This window comes from Caloenas nicobarica, chromosome 2, assembly GCF_036013445.1.
Source record: "Caloenas nicobarica isolate bCalNic1 chromosome 2, bCalNic1.hap1, whole genome shotgun sequence".
NCBI lineage: Eukaryota > Metazoa > Chordata > Aves > Columbiformes > Columbidae > Caloenas > Caloenas nicobarica.
The window spans coordinates 19,855,700-19,868,657 of NC_088246.1; positions in this window are offsets into that span (position 1 = coordinate 19,855,700).

Genomic DNA, 12,958 nt, shown 5'->3' on the forward strand with positions numbered 1-12,958 from the left:
CGTTGGTATGGTCTACATGTGCCCTATATTTTGGGCAATGGCTCTTAATGTTTCTTGGGTTTGAATAGTCTCTTGCTCCAAAAAAAGAGGGACTTGGTGACTTCTTACACGTATGCTGAACGTATGGCACCTGTCATGCCCATGTGCTTGCACAAGTAAGTTTTAACAAGCTCTCTTTATAATGTGTCAGCTTCTTCAGTGATTTATAGATTTTTTTTTTCAATGTAACTGCAAGGTAGTAAGAGCTAAAGGTAATGGTTGGAGACTTAGAATACCTCAAGCAAAAAGATAGAAAATAAGTGGTAAGCAACAACAATAATAATAGTAAAATAAACATTATAAGTAAATAGCACTGGAGTTAGCAAGGAGGCTAAGTGGAATTTGGCCTCCTTAGCACCCATAATGCAGTGTGCTGTTCTGTTCATGATACATCTGTATAGTTGCACCAGTCTCTCTACAGACTGTATCTACATCTGTCTTGATAATATGGAATCTTTTAAATGCTGAGATTTACTTGACAATTCGCATGTCAGTTTGGTGTTGCACTGGCATTCCATTGTAACTGTGGAATTGCTGCAAGCCCTGGTAAAACAGGAACACATGACATGCTGGACAGAGAATCAGATTAAGTCAGGATTTTACAGGAGATATTTGTAGGCTCTCCTAACTTAGCTGAATGAAGGAGCCAGCACTGATTCTGAAATAAATAATATTTATATTCATGGTTTCAGTTATTTTTAATCTCTCCCTAAATCACATTATTTCATTTTTAATGTGCACTGTTACCTCAGAATGCATTGCTTGTATGTAATTTTACTGTTGATAATCGGGCTGGTGTGATGTGTGTAACAGACCTGTATCTTACAGCTCTATCTAATTTGCCCTTACAGGAAGTCGTTTTGGTGATTGCTTAGTGGGGGTTTTTTTCCCATTCACTGTGCCAGGAATTAAGACACAGCAGAAAGACCCACACTTTATTCTGAGCTCTTTTTATAAAGATGCCTGATTTGAAGATGTGCTGGATTTGCGATGATTTACTTTCTAAATATTTAAATCCATACGCTAGCACTGCTTTTTATTGCTTGCTGGTTGATTGTGGCTGTGTGTTAAACTTGAGGAGGGAGGAGTACAGCTTCCTTTCTTGCAAAGGGAAATCAGATTTTAAAGACATTTAGAAAATGATGACTGGTGTCTGCTTTCAGGCCTTTCAGCATATTTTAATGTTTACCTTCATCAAATTCTACTGGACATCTTCTAGTCTACTGATGACAAAGTGTGTATTTAATAGCTTCTCACTTAAAATTAGGCAAAGACAACTGTGGTATTTTTTTTTTCTTGATCAGCCCAAGTTTTTAGACATGTGTTTTGGTTGCAATAGCTGGTCACACAGCCCATGCAGTTAAGCAATGGGTTAACTGTTTCTCTCCTTGTGACAGTTCCTCAGTTGCTATAGATTAGTGGAGCTGACTTCAGCAGAACCAGATCTATTTCCAGCAGCTCAGGATATGGTCTCTTGAGCTATATTAGAATTAAACAAACTTGTTCAATTAGCAACAATTACTTTTGACAGTGAAAGGATAATAGAGGATTTTGCTCACAGGTGTCTGTCTTTGATCTTAGTCCACTGAACCATGTAATGATTCTGTTTGGTTTGGTGCTGGAAGCTATCAACTAGACAAAAACAATTTTTAAAAAATAGTTCTGTAATTTTCAAAGGCCTTTGCCATCGGATGTTCATGACTCAATCTCTTTCTGTGTGACTCAGGTGGCAGTAGCAGCAAGAATTGCTGCAACAAGAAACAGCAACAAGGAAAGAGATGCGAGGTGCACAGAGGAGGCTGAAATGGATTGCTTGGTGACAAAGCCAAAGCATGAGCAGTCAGAGAAGTAAATCAAGGGATGGTATTGCTTATTTTGTAGGATTTTCCTATATTCATTCAGGAGGCAGAGACATATGCTTAGGATTAAAGCTAATGTGCCTTTCAAACAAAAAATAATTCTCTGGGGTTTGTGTTTTCTGTTCTCAGAACTCTTGGATTCAACACTGAAGTCATTAGCAATTACATGGGAGAAGATATATCTCCCTTCAGGTCACCTGGACTGGACCTAAAGAATCTGGATGTTTCCCCAAATGACAGCTTGATACCACTTCTTGTCTCTAGCTAGCTCAGCTCTGCTGCATAGTGTTACAGTAGAGTTCCTCTATTTTCTTCTGTAAAGTGTTTGTAAATATATACTGAAAAAAAGGCTCAGAGTAACATAGATACTGAAGACCAACACAAATATACTGACATTCTTTAGGACAAGTATTACTTCATATTTTACAGGCGTATAGAAAACTATTTTTAAAAATTTATTTATTTCAGGAATACTCCATGCCCATGTCTGTTCGCTTACTTCACTGTCATGAACAGTAAATCCGTGCACAGTAAGTTGTAATGAATCATGCTTATTAGCAATTAATATCTGATAAAATTTCATGATTATTAGAAAATGGAAACCAGTGGTAAGGATTTATACATTCATACAAATTACATTTAGAGTGTTATTAATAATTTTCAATTCTATCTTTCTCAGAATAATATGGCAACTGTATCACAATGATTAGATGTATTTCTGTTATTATCCTAGCAGGTTTATCAGAACAGCATATTTCAGATTTCTGTAAACTATAACAAGATATGACATGAAGGCTAGATAAGAGAGGATAAACATCTTCATGAGGAAAAATTGGAATAATTGTACATTCTACTTGATAAGACAGGGATCTTGTTGGAAAAAAAGAAGAGGAAAGAAATTATAACAATTTCAAGGCCATAGACAATTTTAACTGAAGATTCTACTTATTTTTTCACTTGGCAACTGTTATATTAGCGATAGCATAGGGAGACCAAATGGAAATAGAAAACAGGAAGCTCTTTCACATCGCAGGCGACTGTAATGGGTATCACAAACAAAACCTAGCCATTTTTATTTGTCCCTTTCATTGTGCTAATGAGACTCTCTTGCTTATAAAGGGTTTCACTTGGCTATTGAGCTTTCTGCCAGTTTAGAAATTGGCTACGACTATACAGTTGTATTGTATGTTTTAGCACCTGTTGTTATGGTCATTATTCAGGGATAGTGACAATTGCCCTTTGGTCTTTTGTACATGTTGTTCTTTCCAGCTTCTCTATGGCTTATTGTTTTTTGTGCTCTGAACCTGTCATCTTCCCAGCCTGAATAATTTTCTCGCTGTAGGACGGTTAGTGTCTCATCAGTCAAATACTTCACTATGGAAGTGATTTATTCAAAGCCGTGGGGTTTTTCCAAACTATCAAGATCACTTTCCTGAATGACACAAATGATACCATTACTAAATATAATACAGAGGGATTTATCGCACTGTCTGCTTTATAATAAACTGCAAGTTCTGTGCATTGTACAGTATCAGATATCAGTGCTTTTATGTCCCCTTTATTTCAGTACCTGTGAGAATGCTGTGCTAGGCCAGGGGACAGAGGGAGCACTGAGGGATGGGCTAACATGGAGCTGGGGAACGGGCTGCATCCAGAGACTCCATCCTCTAGCAGGACCCCTGTGAGCAGGAGGCCCTGTCAGGATGGCGTGGACATGCGACAGCTTCATTCCTGCTCCCTGATCTCATGCACCAAATCAAAGGGTCTGTGTAAATGCTGAATAAACGTGTGTGTTGGATCCCCAGCTGCAAGAGAATGCCAGGTGGGAGCCAGCTGCGTGAATCCTGCAAGCAATGTGAAATACTTGCCAGGTCTGAAGTCTAAATTCAGTGACACAGTGGATGTGATTGCCACAGACTAGCATAGTGTACAATCGTGCACATCTTTCAGATGGAAAAGATAGAAGGCTATAACCACATTGTGCTCACTATGCCGGAAACAATATACAGCAAGAAAATAAGTTGAAAACCATCGGATGTTTTCCAATTCTCTACTAAGGAAGAAGAGGATATAGTAATAACATTCTAAAAAAGATACTGATTGTTATAAAAAGTGATCTAAAACCAGAAAATAATCCTTTACTATAAGTACAATCATGGCTTAAACTTTGTGTCAGAATGCTTTTATGAAGCTGGTCATAGCTGTCAAGTAATTAATAGTATATATTGTGCTGAATAATGCTTATGTGGATGTGTTTGGGGGTGTTCTGGTGAGATCAGTATACAAATGTTTTGACTGATATAGACAGTATTATTTAAGATTTTGCCAGTGGTTATATTCACATGGAGTTATGCAGTTATTTATGGTCTTGCACCTTGTAGTTGTCTGGTGAGCAAGGCTTTCTATAATTTTGATGAACCCTACGTTCATTTTTTTGAAACACTAAGTTTGTATTAATATTCCTCCTCCTCTATCTTATTTTGAACTTTCCAGTAAAGAACTTCAAACAAAAAATGACCAAAGATACAGGAAGTGACCAGGGCTCACTTCCCTTGAAATGAGAATCAAATCCACATCTCAGTGGGTTTGAATTCTGTTGACTGCTTAGTCTGAGGTCCAGCCACAAACATTTTTGACTTCCCGTTAAGCAGAAAGTCCAGCACAAAGCTAATTTATTAGTTATATTACTAATCTTCCTTTACTGGGGCTATTGTTTGTCAGACCACTTTGAAAATGAGGATATTTTTTCTGCGTTGATGTATCAGTCCTGAATTTATTTCTTCTCTTTTTATTTGGGATAAGATAAACCAAATATCAGGTTTTAGACAGCTGATTGTCAGTCCAAAATGGATGGAGGCCATGCAAAAGGAGATGTCATTATTCATAGTTTTTATTCTGAAGACATGAAAAATAGAGACTTGTTGTCTAGTGAGTGCTTCCACTTTCTATGAAAAAGTTGTAGACAGATAGTTACAGACAAGTATCTGTACTTGATACAAGACAAGTATCTGTACTGGAGAGGATTGTAGGTTGTCGTGCCAATGATGGCAGGGACTGGACTCACTGACACTGGGAGCCCTTTCCACTCCAGTGTGCCAAGTACCGATTCACCTCACATTTGAAACTGAATACCTGATGATGGCTTTGTTGTTGTTCCTCCTCTGGATTTCTTACATTTTTTCTTTTAATTGTTTCAGTGTATTTTGCAGGATTGTTAGTGTTATTGTATTATTTTACAAGCTATGTACAAACTAGGGACGAGGGGCTCCAATATAGTTGCCTGCACATAAAGGTACTCCATATCTTTTCAGATATCCTAGAGGAGCTCAGACACCCTCAGGTAGCTGCCAGATACAGTGTAGGATTGATTATCTTATACTGCCCAGCTCGTGGCCATGGGGGTACACGGGAAGCGAGGACATCTCAAGTGGCATGACCAGGTGCCTGTGACAAGTATGTGAATCAAACCTTTGCAACGGACTCTAGTTTGCAGATTTCTGTATCTACACAGAGCACAACATCCTATAGTTATCTCCAAAAATGCAGTCAGTAAAAACCCTGAAGAATACTGGACTGAAAAACAACCTAAAGATTAATTAAGATACTTTGAAGCATTTTTATTGTTGCTATTGTTCTCATATCACATTAACAACCAAATTTTCAAGACTTGCTTGGCTAAACATGTAGATTTCTGCCTGGTGGGACTTTAAAAAGCACCTAAGCAGGATAAATATGCTGCAAGAGGGCACACCTAACTCTCACTGGTATTTCTGAAAATAAGACATTTGCTCTTTTTAGGCATTCAGAAAGGAGCATGTCCTGTAGTATCTATGGGAACCTATGTACTTTGAAAAATCGCTGTAATTATTTAATTGAAGGTAAGTAACTTCTGAACTGTGGTCAGAAATTAAAGACACACCAGATCAGAAGTATTGGGGAATACGTAGAATATATAATCACTTTAAAGAAAGAGACTGACAAACACTGTGATCCCTCTAGTTACGCATCATCTGGCAGCTTCTTCAAATTGAACTCTGTGTGGGAGAATGTGGGAGGATGGAAGGTGTTTCTGCACCAGTTCAGAAGTGCTGGTCACAGCGCATGATTTGCCATGCAGATCTGCCAGTGCAGGCATTTCCCTCTGGCAGAATCTGACAAATGGGCAAGCAAATCCGCGGTGCTGTTGGGGGAGATAAGAAATGCTGTGACGAGACACAAAAAGGCAGTAATGTCAGAGTTGTGGTCAGGGAATATCATAGCCACTGTATTTTGTATAATATATACTCAGTTGAGGGCAGAATATGTATAACAGATGGCTTGAAAACAGGAGTTTTTAATTAATCATGATGCAAGATTATGAGGATCTAGATGACAGATTTAGTGTCTAGATGCAGAAAAGCTAGATATGAGAAGTATTACAGCGGCAGGAGTAGCAACCCATGCACATAGGCTTAGAATTTAGTTGGAAAGGATTTCTGGAGATATTAAATACAGCTCCTTGCTCAAAGCAAGACCAACTTTCAAGTTGCACTGGGCAGTCCAGCTGAATTCTGAGTATCTTCAAGGATAGATTCCTACCCTTTCTGGGCAACCTGTTCCTGTCTTTAAATACCCTCTCAGAGGAATATTCTTCTGTGTTTACTCAGAATTTCCTTCATCGCAACCTGACTGTTGTCTCTTGCCCTTTCCCTGTGCATCTCTGAGAATAGTGTGGCTTCATCCTTTCTGTAAGTCCAGGTAGTTCAAAGCAGCAACTGGATTCCCACTTGGCCATCTCTTCTCCAGGCTAAGCAAACCCAGGTACCTCAGCTTCTCCTTCTAAGTTACGTTTTGGGTCCCTTAAGCATCCTGATGACTGTCTGTGGGACTCGGTCTAGAATGCCCATGTCTTTCTTGTGCTGGGGTTGCCAAAACTGGACGTGAGTGTCAAACAGAGGGGATGCTCCTGTCCGCCAGCTGGCGATGCTGTGGCTAGTGCAGCCCAGCATGGCATTGGCATTGCTGCTGCACTGATACTCAGAGCCAGAGAGCACAGAGTCTGCAGAGAAGTGGTCTTTGTAACTCTAGTTTCTAAGCACCATTAAAAAATCCCAGATCCTGTTAGGGCCCTTTTATATCTATCATGATGTTGGATAACTCATTTAAACAGACAATAGAGAGTTGTCCTAGCATGGGTGAGTAGCCTAAATTGCATAAAGGAAAGTGTAACTGTAGTGCTCAATGATAACTTGTGGTTGATCATCATTATTTTTTTTGCTAACAAAAACCAAAAGTAATGAATTCACTGAGGCATACGATGCAAGGACATTGTGAAATCTGAATAATAAGAGAAAAGTTATACAATCCCAACAAAAAAGTGCATGAATTTCATATATGGTGGTGCATAAATAAAAAGCTGTATGTATTTTAAATCCAGTTTATCTGAAGTCTAGTATATGAAAACTCAGTAGGTCCATCTATGACAAGAAAGAAACAAATACTTTTTATAAAGTTCTCCATAGAGCTGTATAACAGAAATTTATCAGTGAATATTATGACAGAAGTTTATTCTTTGTAACTTACTGGATACGAGTGTAAAATATGTGAGTAGTGCAATATAAGTAATGGCGATTATTTTTACTGGATGAAGGCAAGAATCCTGTATATTAGGCCTGTTTTTCATTTACAGTGCTATAATGAAATTGTTTAATGTCTCTTGAAAGATGCTGAGGACCCTCAGTTTCCCCTATAGGACTTTGTCTTTAATTTCAGTATATATTTTAAAGGACTACGTGAGCTCTTAAGATTCTTAACATATTGTAATAAATGTGCCTTAAAATATTATTCTTTTTCAATACAAAACAGATGGTACAGATCCATGATGCATACAGAGAACTTAATCTAAAGCAGCCTTGATCTCTGTCTGTAGTCCTGCCACAATTTATTTTCTTTTGCAGGTTAATTCCATTGCAGACTGAAATCACAAGGCAGAAGACAGAGTTATGTGGAAACCTTCATTTCCACTTTTTAAATTCTGACCAATAACATTTGGTCAAATCTTTCGTGTTCCCTTTTGACAAGGACCATGGAGGATTTGTCTTGGGCTTTTGCATCAGACTAATTTGAGGCTTCATCGTGATTTCCTCTTTACTTTAGTATTTATAATCTGCAACAGCAGAAGCTGCTATGCTGTTAGAGGCCTACGTTCAGATACTATCTATTGAGTGCACTAGTACAAACTCTGGAAGTATCTGGCTCTGATTTTTTTAAGTTGTTTTAGCACTGATTAACGCTAGCATGGAATCAGAATCAGACCAGCAGGATTATGGTGGATTTGAGTTCACTTATGTATTTATTTATATTCCAGTGACTCTACTTTTAATGCTAGGTGATACACAGAGACAAAAAAAAATACACAAAATGTAATCGGATATTGAGCACATTAATAAAATAAAACTACATTTGCAGGATTTAAATAAACCATCAGTAGAAGCCATATGATGAAATTTAAGTCTTAACCAAGCAGAGCTATAAAAACCAACAGCGCTTCTCAGCCCTCTTCAGAGTCTCCATGGTGGCACGTCTCCCACCTTTCCCTACTTGCAGCCTCACTGTCAGCAATGCCATGGAGTTAAAGCAACAGAGAGATGAATGTAAGTGTTCAGGTGTAAAAAATCTGATAAAACTGCATACATTTTTTAAAAAGGGCTAAAATATCTGTCCTCTGGTTAACATGACTAAGCATCAGAGGCCACTGTCTAATGGCAAAGAGCACGCTGCTATGTCCACATTAGCAAGTAATTTGGTGCAATAAAAGGCCCAGTTAATGAAGTGACCAGTACTGAGGCCTGTAGAGCTACATTATGTGCAGTTCAGTGGTTTTACTTCGGAGCAGTTTTAATTTGGTCCCCTGAACCACCACAATCATCATCATCACACGTGGTCTGAAGCTACCTGAGTCTGCGTTTCAGTTCACAAGTAGCGGGCTGTGAGAAAAGCAGGTTTGCAGAGTGAAGCAGTTGGTGCTGAGGACCACATTATGTGTTTTCAGAGGGTTTACTTCAAGTTAGATCTCATCGGGTCTTATGTACTGAATGTCCATTAGTAGCTGCAGCACATTAGGAGGAACTCTTGGAGTACATTTTCCAGTTCAGTTTCACCTACAAGGAACCTGGTTTAGGCTCTCTGAGACCCCTCTGCAGAATGAACCAAAGAGTGGGACAGGCAGGAGATGTGCTCCAAATTCACGTTTGTGATCTGCACTGGCAAGCAGTAATGTAGACATACCCTGAAGCAGCACACACTGTCACAGGCTCATGTGTCCCCATTAGGGACTGAAGTGCCATTGGTGGCCGTATGGAGCACAGCCATCAGGTTAGATTTCTCTGAAAGGAAACCCAGTTAATATAAATCCAGTGCTGCAGGCTACACTAACATTCAGTAAATGAGGACTGTCGGGATTTGCATTGACTCAAAACACAACACTAATACAGATGCAGTTGTAGCCTTGATTTTGTGGCAGAACATTCAGTTCTTTTTGGCATCTAAAATGGAGCTGAAGCAGACCAAGCCTCTGTGCTGGGACTCAACAGGCAGAGATAAGAATCAGAAGAATTTCTGGAGATGAGTTTGAAAATTACTCTCTATGCAGACATGACAATCCAGTGCCCTTACACAGCCCTGGGCCTTTAATGAGATCACACACCAAGCAAACTTGCCCTCTGATGAATACCACTGTTGGAGGAACTTGTCCGGTCCCCTGAACCAATGGTCCTCCTTCCAGCCTGGAAGATTCAGGGGCAGTGCCCCCTGGAAGGGGAACGGTGCTTCATTCCAGAGTTTTGGGATTGGTTTGGGCGCTTGATAGGCTGTTTGTTTTTTGGTGGTGTTGGTTGGTTTTGTTTTCCCCCCTTTTTTTTTTTTTTTTGACTACGCAGTTGCCATTCTGTAAAGAGGCATTTTCAAAGATCTTCAGCAGGACATGGCAGAAGGTCACAGGTGTTTAATGACCTACAGCTGTAGTCTAAACATGGGTTTGAGTTTAAGGCAGGCTATTGTAACTGTAATGCAGAAGAAAAAAGTCTTTCGTTTCAAATTCTGTTTCTTAGATACTCTTAGAAAGTCTTACTATAAACTAAACTCACTTTGGCTATTTTTCAAATATTCATCTGTTGTTCTTTACACATTATAGGTTTATCCCAACAAAACATAAGTGGCTCCCAAAAGAATTATAAGTGAATAAGAGGAGTAGTCACTTCACAAGCAAAATAAATATTTTTTCTGTATCTAGACCGAATATTAACATTCAATGCATTATACCTGCTAGCTAAGGAAAGCCATCGCTAACTGTACACAAAGCAGTGTGCAGCACATAGGTAGGGCAGATGTTTGTCTCTTGGCTGTACCGAGAGATGCGAGTGCCTGTGCTGCACACGCTGGCCTAATGGTGCAGGAATCAAGGAAGGAGGGATAATCTGCACTTGAAACAATGTGACAGAGACAAAAGAGAACAACATTTGGGATCACAAGCACAGGATGAATTTCAGAAGCTTTTATCTTTGATGAAATGGTGCTTTGTTTCTCTTTGAAATGTGTCTCATTTCTGATGGTTGTTTGTGTAGAGAAAGAACAATCTTGAGCACTTAATGCATTGAATGGAGAGATCTGGGATTTATCTGTCCCTGTGTGACCTCCAGCTAATCGCTTCCTCTCCCTGTCTCAGTTTCCTTATCTCTAAAGTGGAGTTAATAATCCTTTCTATCTCCCAATGTGTAGTGAAGTTAGACAACTCAATTAATAGTTGTAAAACTAATTTAGCTTCTGGGGCAGAAAGTGATAAAAAACTGTAAGGAATTATTCATAATTGTGGTTAGCCATCACTGTCCAAATCTGAAGAACAAATGTTCTGCTTCATGTTTTTCCTAACTTCTATTAACTTAATTGCATCACCATTTCTCTTTCTTTTTACCCATCATATTTGTATTAATGTAAGTGATATCCTTTCATATGGAATATTATATTAGCTAACTGCTAACAAAATTAAAGGTGTGGGCCATATTCTCTGCTGGTAGAACACCACTGATTGCAAGTCTGAAGTTGAGACCCACTGAGCTATTGAGCGAATTTGGCTTAGTCTTTGGTGTGTTTTTATTTTTTTTTTTAACCAAATAATTATTATCAGACCATGGACTGCAAATAGCATTTCATACTGGTAGCAATTCAATATATTTTGATTTTCCATTCTAATAAAAAAATATCCTAAAGACTACCGGAGTGATTGATTTAAACAAGTCAAACGTAGTTTAAAGCTTTCAGTTTACTGGCTAGCTGTACAGGCTTCTGTAGAAGTAGACAAAAATCCATTGTGTCCTTAAATTACTGCTTCTCCACGTGCAATTTTGTGTATGGGAGGAGGGCTAAAAGCAAGTACAGTGTTCTATTAGCTGCATGACTTTGATATGCAGGTTGCAATAAACAATAATATGGGGTATACTCATGGAAACAGACTTTCCTTGCAATTATAAGGCTTTACAAATAGATTAATTGAGCTGTTGCAGGGATGTGAGGGATGAGAACAAGTTAGAAAAAACTTTTCAGAAAACTGGGAGAAGAGATTGGCAAAATTTGTGATGAAAACCATCTTGGAAACTTCCACACCCCCACCCCCACCAAAATGTATCAGTTATTAGCTATTCTATTTTTTTCATAGTGAATATATTATGCTGCTTCATAACATCAGCATAAACACCAGCATACCCTGTTTGGGTCTACATTTCTCACAAATGATCTAGAAGACAGTTGGCTTAGACTGTCAATACATGAAGTATCTCCTGATGCAGACTGAGGTAACAATGCTGAGGATTGCTGGATCTGCTGAAACTCCTTGGTTTTGAGGCAGATTCCATATTAGCCCCAGCCTCAGCAGATGATGCTTTGTAAGAACACAGAGTTAGCTGTAGGCTCACATCCATGAAACATCAACTGAAGTGGCCAGGATTCAAAACTGCGATGACCAGTTCTAAGCCTCAAGTGTGCCTCCTACATCACATGCTGAAGGATGGGGCTTGGTGCAAGAGTCTGAAGTCCCCACTGAAAGGGACTTGCATAATTCCTGAGCTTTGAGTGACTAGAGCAGAAAGAAGGATGATCACAGGAACTGGCAGGAGAAAGTCAAGCTGTTGCATGCATCCAACACTTCCAGTGTCAAGAGGAGGAAGTAATCTGCATTCCTAGTACAGTGGTACAATGTTGGTTTTGTCTATAGCAAATAGGCATACAATATTTCAAATACCTACTTCGGGGAGAACACAGAGATACCTAATCCATTGTGATACAAGTGTTGTGCCTGTAGGTCAGCAGAAGATTGTGAGGCAGGGCAGAGGGCAGCAGTTATCATGGTCAGCACATACTTTCCGTTACAGATTTTTTTTCCCCAGTTACTTGTAGCTTTGCACATCTCCAGCAATTTGGGCCGAAATTGTCCATTTTGCATGGAAAAAAATATTCAGTCAGTCAGTATTTCCTTCTTGCAAGTCTTGTGAATTCTTATAAAACCACAGATTGCTTATACCAGCAGAGAAATTTGCATTTTCACACTAAAAAATGTGAAGATTCTACTTTTCCTAACATGCTCAAGTGTCTGACAGCTTCCAGGATTGCCAAGACTTCACAAGAACTGTGTCCACAAAGTGAGTGAGTATCTTCTTTCTAACCTGAGGATGCAAGGACAAAGCTGAAATTTCTTTATGGTGACCTACACTTTGGAAGAGGTGAGGCTGAGCTTGAAGTTGATCCTGTCCTATTTGAAATTCATCGATACCCAATAAAAAAAAAGATACATGGAATTCTAGGCTGAGAAGTACTGAGACTTGAGAGTATTTTACTGGGAAACTTGTAGGTTGACTGAAAGCTTGCTCTGTGCTTATAGGGTTTCCTGGGGATCTGTCCCATCAGTGGACAAAGATGAGCCAGAAAAGCACAGTGGAATAGGAAAGCATGGACAAAATAAACCTTAACTGGCAGTCTAAACTAATGACATGAGGATTTACTGGGGTAAGATTCTTAGAAGACTGTAGAGCAGT